The sequence below is a fragment of the Berghia stephanieae genome, chromosome 8 (genome assembly GCF_034508935.2).
Source record: "Berghia stephanieae isolate SIO BIC M18660-M18661 chromosome 8, UCSD_Bste_1.3, whole genome shotgun sequence".
NCBI lineage: Eukaryota > Metazoa > Mollusca > Gastropoda > Nudibranchia > Aeolidiidae > Berghia > Berghia stephanieae.
In genome coordinates this window covers 7,351,823-7,359,322 of record NC_088367.1, presented here as the reverse complement: position 1 = coordinate 7,359,322, position 7,500 = coordinate 7,351,823, and the positions used below count along the sequence as shown (strand labels likewise).

Genomic DNA, 7,500 nt, shown 5'->3' with positions numbered 1-7,500 from the left:
AACTCGTCCTTCAAATATTATTCGATTTAAATTACCCTCTCAAACCTGGGACCCTCGCAATTATTTTTAAAAAAATCTTGCTACGATCTAGACATTTTCCGGTTATTTTGAGAAAAGGTGTTGGGAAAAGGAGGAGAGGGGGAGAGGCTATGAAAGGATTATGTTGGCAAAGTCAGTAAAACTGTAAAATTGATTTGTTCTTAAACCAAACAATTTCCAAAGGCAAATAGTCCTGAGACAAACAGTATCGTTGGTGTGGCCGTGGGGAACAGATGAAATCCTAACATGACCATCCACCATATCGTACTCATTGACAACGCGACGACGTGCCAGATACTAATAATCTCCTGTCCTCTGTCTGGAATTTAAGTGGTTTTATTGCTGAAGAAGGGGTTTGAGCCCGAAACGTTCTGTGTTTTGGTATTTTTATCTTTTATGAAGTTGTTCTATACATTTTATTCATTATTTTTTTTTTTACAGTCCACGGCTACTAGCAACTTCGTATCATTTTCCCCCCCTACGAGCTCGTACAACGATTGGTCTTATGAGATCTTTCTTCAGACTGACTCGTCTGGACTGGATATTACACTGGCGTACTCTAGAAAAACTGGTGCCAAGTTGCTGGTTGGAGAGTTTTTGCCAAGATGAGGGTTATTTATTTAGATCAGTGGGCAGCGTGGCTCAGCGGTACGGTCTTTGCTTCGTAACCGAAAGGTACCGAGTTCTATCACCCGCCGTTGCGCTGTGTGGTCACCTCGCCCTAGCTCAATTTTCGGCGCGCATTGCGGCTGACGCCTGGGTTATTCCAGTCTTCACTTGGAATAGACCCTAGAGACAAATTTCCCCGATGGGATGAATAAAGGGAATTTTACAATTTTTTAATTAAATTTTTTTTTTTATCGATCAGCCTTTGAAGGATGAGTTTCCCTTTCCAGATTGCGTCAGTGTACAGATTGGACATTTATTGCCACCGAAAGCCTCAAAACGACGTTAGGTTGAGATTATTTCAATGCTGAAAATTGAATCACTATCTCATCATCATCAATCATCATCATCATCATCATCATCACCATCATCATCATCATCATCATCATTATCACCATTACCATTAAAATTTCACATTTCCGACATTTTTTACAATAAATTCACAACTGCCACTCACCTATAATAATATATCACCACAATCCCGATAAGATTATTGAAGCTCGATAGAATGACACCAAAATACGTATCCGACTGGATATAAAAGGCCAACACACTGGCCTACCGTTCTTCAACAAACTAAATACACTTATCCGTCACACACAAATAATAAAATATAAATGTTTAAAAATAATCAAAATCACAAGTCTTATCTATCTAGTCACTTCGTGCTAAAAATGCTTTTGTGTCTCAAATCTTTGAATGTATAGACATGTAACTTTTCAGTATGGACGGTGAGTTCTTTGAAGTCCAATATTATATAAGAAAATGAAAATATCAAGTGAACACAATGTTTATATAGACCGGATCAAGATCGCACAAACACTCCACTCCTATCTTTTCATGAATCAGAATAATGCTATACAAAATCGTACATAATTGTAACACGCAATCGACCCCATTTTTGGGGGTTCAATACACATTCCAATGGGATTTATCCAAACGCTTTACACAATGTGAACACATTCTGTGAATTCTCATAGTCAAAAAATATAAAAGAAAAACAAAAACAAAATTGAATGATAATTGACTTTAAGTTGTCAAGAGTTGTATACAAACATGAGGTAAGCGTTATTATTGTCGTAGTAGTGATACATACAGACCGCATTCAACAGCTGGGACAATGAAACGTACCGGGGTATTCCTAAAGGTAGTCGTTCATTGGCCGCTATAAATAGATGTCATCGCGGGGTATATTTCGATTGGACGATATTTATAGACTCCATTCCCATTCATGATTTCATTGATATTCGGATCGCTGAACCGTTAACGCAAATGAATCGATCATTAGACGATTAATACAAACAAATTCAAAACAAATTTACGACAGCGCGTCATACCACAGACTAGGGTCCTGTATTCTCTATGCGTCATACAGTCTGTCAAAGACATTCCATTCGAAAATCGTGTACGTTTTTTGTCATCTCAGATTAATTTTGTCCTTATCTTAAAGTCTCAACAACACGTTTCTAGAATCTCCAACCATATAAGGAGTTTCAACTGTCGCCACTGGTGACTTAATCACACACACATACACAAACACACACACACAAACACACACAAATACACACAAATGCATACACATACACACCACACACACACACACACAAACAAACACAGACACACACGAAACTCACACACACACACGCACACACAAACACACACAGACACACACAAACACACACAGACACACACACACAAACACACACACACACAAATACACACACACACAAACACACACACACAAACACACACACACAAAGACACACACACAACCCCCTGACCAAATCATCATTCTTTCGTACAATGCAATTCCAATCAGCAAGTCCCACTTCCTTTGTTGATTGACCTTGGCGCCATCCCCAACACCAAGGACAGTCAACAGCAGGCAAGAGAGCAGACGCTATTTCCACACAATCTCCACATGCCGTAGAGAGCGATTCGCCCATCCGTCTATCTGTTGTCTAGATATTTATCCCCGGGGAGATGTTTGCCTTTGCAATCATAAGGGATCCCTGTAAAGCGCTTTGAGCACATTTAGTGGATATTGCGCTATATAAAGCTCATTTTTAAAAATCTTTTTGTTTCATTAAAAAAAAATAATAATATAGATTGTATGCGCTTGGCTAAGAAGCTCACAACACTTCCATACAGAAGTATAACGAACCAACACACAAAACTCGTGCAACCATGAACGTTTATAGTCTGGATGATATAGTTAAGTGATAATTACTCATAAACGTGGATGGCAAAAAACAATAACAAAGATCAGAGTGACGTCAACTTCATACTATCTATACGATTTTTGTCCGATATTGGAAATACATTGATCCGAGTGCGGCGATGTGGTCTTGTGGTATGACGCTCGCTTTCGGATCGGAAGATCCTGGGTTCAAGCCTCGCTCGGCGCATGGTTGAGTCCTTGAAAAATGCCCTTTACCCATATTCTCAGACCGTATTCAGGTGTAAAATGAGTACCTGGCCGTTAACAGCGTTGTCTCTTGTCGGAAAATAATTGTCATATCGCCTAACAGGCGTCATGTCTCGTTCTACGTGTTTCGCGTTGTTATTGGTCAGGGATTCTTTGTAAAACGCTTTGAGCACGTTTAGTGGATATTGCACTATATATCACGGGTTTTTGTTTGTTTGTTTTTGTTTTGGTTGTATGTTTTGTTTTTTTAGACAGGGTCTACAAAGCACGAGATCTCTCCTCGAGATCATTCAGTCCGTTACAGATTTCGGATTAAAATCGCATTTTTTAAAAACTTATTCTCACCATTGAGAAATTTTAAGAATACAAAATGGTAGAACGGACAGGGAAATAACGCTGTAAACTAAAATATTTGTCTGCGTATAACGTCATCATCAAACGTAAAGTATTTGTCTGCGTACAACGTCATCATCAAGCGTAAAGTATTTGTCTGCGTACAACGTCATCATCAAGCGTAAAGTATTTGTCTGCGTACAACGTCATCATCAAGGGTAAAGTATTTGTCTGCGTACAACGTCATCATCAAGGGTAAAGTATTTGTCTGCGTACAACGTCATCATCAAGCGTAAAGTATTTGTCTGCGTACAACGTCATCATCAAGCGTAAAGTATTTGCGTACAACGTTATCATCAAGGGTAAAGTATTTGTCTGCGTACAACGTCATCATCAAGGGTAAAGTATTTGTCTGCGTACAACGTCATCATCAAGGGTAAAGTATTTGTCTGCGTACAACGTCATCATCAAGGGTAAAGTATTTGTCTGCGTACAACGTCATCATCAAGCGTAAAGTATTTGTCTGCGTACAACGTCATCATCAAGCGTAAAGTATTTGCGTACAACGTCATCATCAAGGGTAAAGTATTTGTCTGCGTACAACGTCATCATCAAGGGTAAAGTATTTGTCTGCGTACAACGTCATCATCAAGGGTAAAGTATTTGTCTGCGTACAACGTCATCATCAAGCGTAAAGTATTTGTCTGCGTACAACGTCATCATCAAGCGTAAAGTATTTGCGTACAACGTCATCATCAAGGGTAAAGTATTTGTCTGCGTACAACGTCATCATCAAGCGGTCAGAGCTATCAATGTTTATCTGACCTGTATTTTAACTCTCTCCTTACCGATCATTTTCAGTTTTTTTCCCAAAATGGCAGGCTTACCCAGCAGAAAAATAGACTTTTAATCTCAAACAATCTCTCTACAACACAGCTTTATGTTCTTCTTAATTAAACAAAGATCATTGTGATGTACAAATTGAATCTGAATAAGACAAAATGTATATTGTGTCGTAACAAATGTGACGATTTTACTGTAGGTGGTAAGGAGGGGGTTAATACTGGTGACAACGTAGAAAGTAGGCGTTGTAATAAAAACACAATGCGACAAAAGATAGGGCTCCGAATGGTTTGACACCAAAATAAAAACAAATAAACATAAAACAACCAAAAACAAAAACAAAAACGAAAAATGAACCAAAAAAAAAAAAAAAAACAACAAAAAAAAACATCAACATTAAGTACCGTAATGTCTCGTCCTACGTGTTAAATCAAATGTTGCTGTTGACCAGGGACCCCTTGTAAAGCGCTTTGAGCACATAATTTAGTGGATATTGCGTTATATAAAGCTCAATTATTATTAATTATTATTACCGTCACATGGGAGCAATTCCGGCCACACTGGGTACTTATGACCTCTTTAATTCCAACAAGGCGTCATGTCTCGTATTGTACATGTTACGTATTGCTGTTGGTCAGGGGCCCTTTGTACAGCGCTTTGAGACACATTTAGTGGATATTGCGCTATATCGTATCGTATCGTTTAATAGCTAATAGGTTCTAAAAACCTTTCAATGATCTGTGTAACTTTCATGCCTTGATACAATTTATCACTTATATAATAAACAGTACTCAATATCAATTAATTGATAACATTGAGAATTCAATATCTAATACATAAATAAGTGTCATAGTCAATATTCGTAGCATAGATAGTTCAGGCCTTTGTTATTGTTTTTGGTATATGAGTAATTCTCACTAAACTGTATTAACCAGACTATAAATGATCATGGTTACACAGAGTTTTGTGTGTTGGCCAGTTACACTTCCGGATGGCAATGTTGTGAACTTCTTAGCCAAGTGCATACTATCTAAAATCAACCCTATTTACATTCATTTGGCAAATGCAAATTTGAACATAAAAGCTCTAGTTTTTGTGTTTTGTTTTGTTTTGTTGTTTTTTTTTTTTTTGTTTTTTTTTTTTTTGTTTGTTTTTTTTTTGGGGGGGGGGGGGGGTTTAATGAAGAAAATAGGATTGTCCAAAAAATAATTCTATATTTAGAAGTAAAAGTACACAAGAAAAGGTAATACAAAAGGATTGGTTATAAAAGGGAACAGAGATAGATTCCAAGAGCAGAATATCAGTGTGATTTGACGTGATCACCTTAAAGTCTGATCCAGACATCAGCACAGAATCTCGCTAAGAGGAAGACACTCCAATATTTACAAAATATATTAAAAACAAAAAAAAAAAAAACAACAACAGAGAGATGATTGCACAAAGAGAGAGAGAGAGGGGTGGGGGGGGGGGTATTTATAAAAATCCGAACACTACAAATTTGACTGTTTACCCTTCGGCCAACGACTCCGGCCAGGGCAAGGACAAAACAAAGCAATATTATTCCAAAACAAAGAAAGCAACATGGAAAAGGAAATATAGGGGGAATAGAGGAAACAGCAACAGTAGACTTCCTGTCCAGCAAATATAAATAATAATAATAATAATAATATAATAATAATAATAATAATAATAATAATAATGATAATGATAATGATAATGATAATGATAATATAATAATAATAATAATAATAATAATAATAATAATAATAATAATAATGATAAAATAATGATAATGATAATGATAATGATAATAATAATAATAATAATAATAATAATAATAATAATAATAATAATAATAATAATATAATAATAATAATGATAATGATAATGATAATAATAATAATAATAATAATAATAATAATAATAATAATAATAATATAATAATAATAATAATAATAATAATAATAATAATAATAATAATGATAATAATAAAATAATAATAATAAATAATAATATAAATAATAGTATTATTATTATTATTATTATTATTATTATTATTATATTATTATTATTATTATTATTATCATCATCATCATCCTTATATTTATTATCACCATCATCATCATCATCATCATCACCATCACCATCATCATCATCACCATCATCATCATCATCATCATCACCATCATCATCATCATCATCATCATCACGAGCACCATCATCATCATCATCATCACAACTACCACCAATACAATAATTATAACTGTAAATTTCAAGAACCTACCACTTTACAAAGACTTGAATAATAACCATGAAGAATTTATTATTATCCCAATTATTATTCCAGTGATAAATCCACACAAACACACGACAAAAATTACCAAATCAACACAGTAAGTAATGAAATGATACTGAAATCAACGTTACGGTATTAATTAAAACGTGTTGGGACCGCCACACGGTGGGAGCAGTCACACACGAAATGCCCTTATACCTGACAGACTCCGTCCGATGTCTCTCACCTGCTGCAGTACCTCACGGTCAAGGGCTGTTGTCAATATATATACATATTATATAGGTAGGAACTAGCAGCTCGCTGAAACAGCAGCAGTATTAGGTAGCATCTCTACGCTCAGGATGGATGGGTGGTGGGTGGGGCGGGGAGTGGGGGGGGGGGGAGGGAGGGCCTAAGAAGTATGACAGGAGAACGGTGGGGGGGGGGGGGGTTGATCGACATTTTTTTTTCTTGTTGACGAGTCTTGAATAATACAAGAGTCATTTCGTGACAGAGACGACAGGGCCAATGTGCTTGGATCTAGATAAGATATCTCTTGTTGATGTCAGGTGGATGGATAAGTGGATGGATGGATAGTTGGCTGGATGGATGGATAGTTGGATGGATGGATGGCTGGATGGATGGATATGGATGGATACACGGATAGATAGATGGATGGGTGGATGATGGATGGATGGATGGTGGGTGGGTGGGTGGGTGGATGGATGGGTGGATGGGTGGATGGATAAGGATGGATGGATGGATAAGGATGGATGGATGGGTGGGTGGATGGATGGATGGATAGGTGGGTGGATGGATGGATGGATGGGTGAGTGAATAGATGGATGGGTGGATGGATGGATGGAGATGGATAGATGGATGGATGGATGGAGATGGATAGATGGATGGGTGGATG

General features: G+C 36.8%; 1 protein-coding gene across 29 annotated transcripts in view; it reads right to left on the bottom strand.

Annotated features, from left to right (window-relative positions):
- Positions 1–7,500, bottom strand: part of LOC144978098 (rho family-interacting cell polarization regulator 2-like) — a 130,772-nt gene that overhangs the window by 40,969 nt on the left and 82,303 nt on the right. Inside the window, exons 1-2 of one of the 29 annotated variants that reach the window (XM_078923708.1) lie at positions 6,804–6,846; positions 1,163–1,443 (exon numbers count right to left, since the gene is read on the bottom strand). The exons of 24 other annotated variants lie outside the window; for them this stretch is intronic. The gene's annotated coding sequence lies outside the window, so the exon portion shown is untranslated. Of the gene's footprint in view, positions 1–1,162; positions 1,802–6,593; positions 6,892–7,500 lie in introns of those variants that run through there. 4 more of the 29 variants (XM_078923709.1, XM_078923710.1, XM_078923706.1 and 1 more) reach the window with 4 other exon arrangements.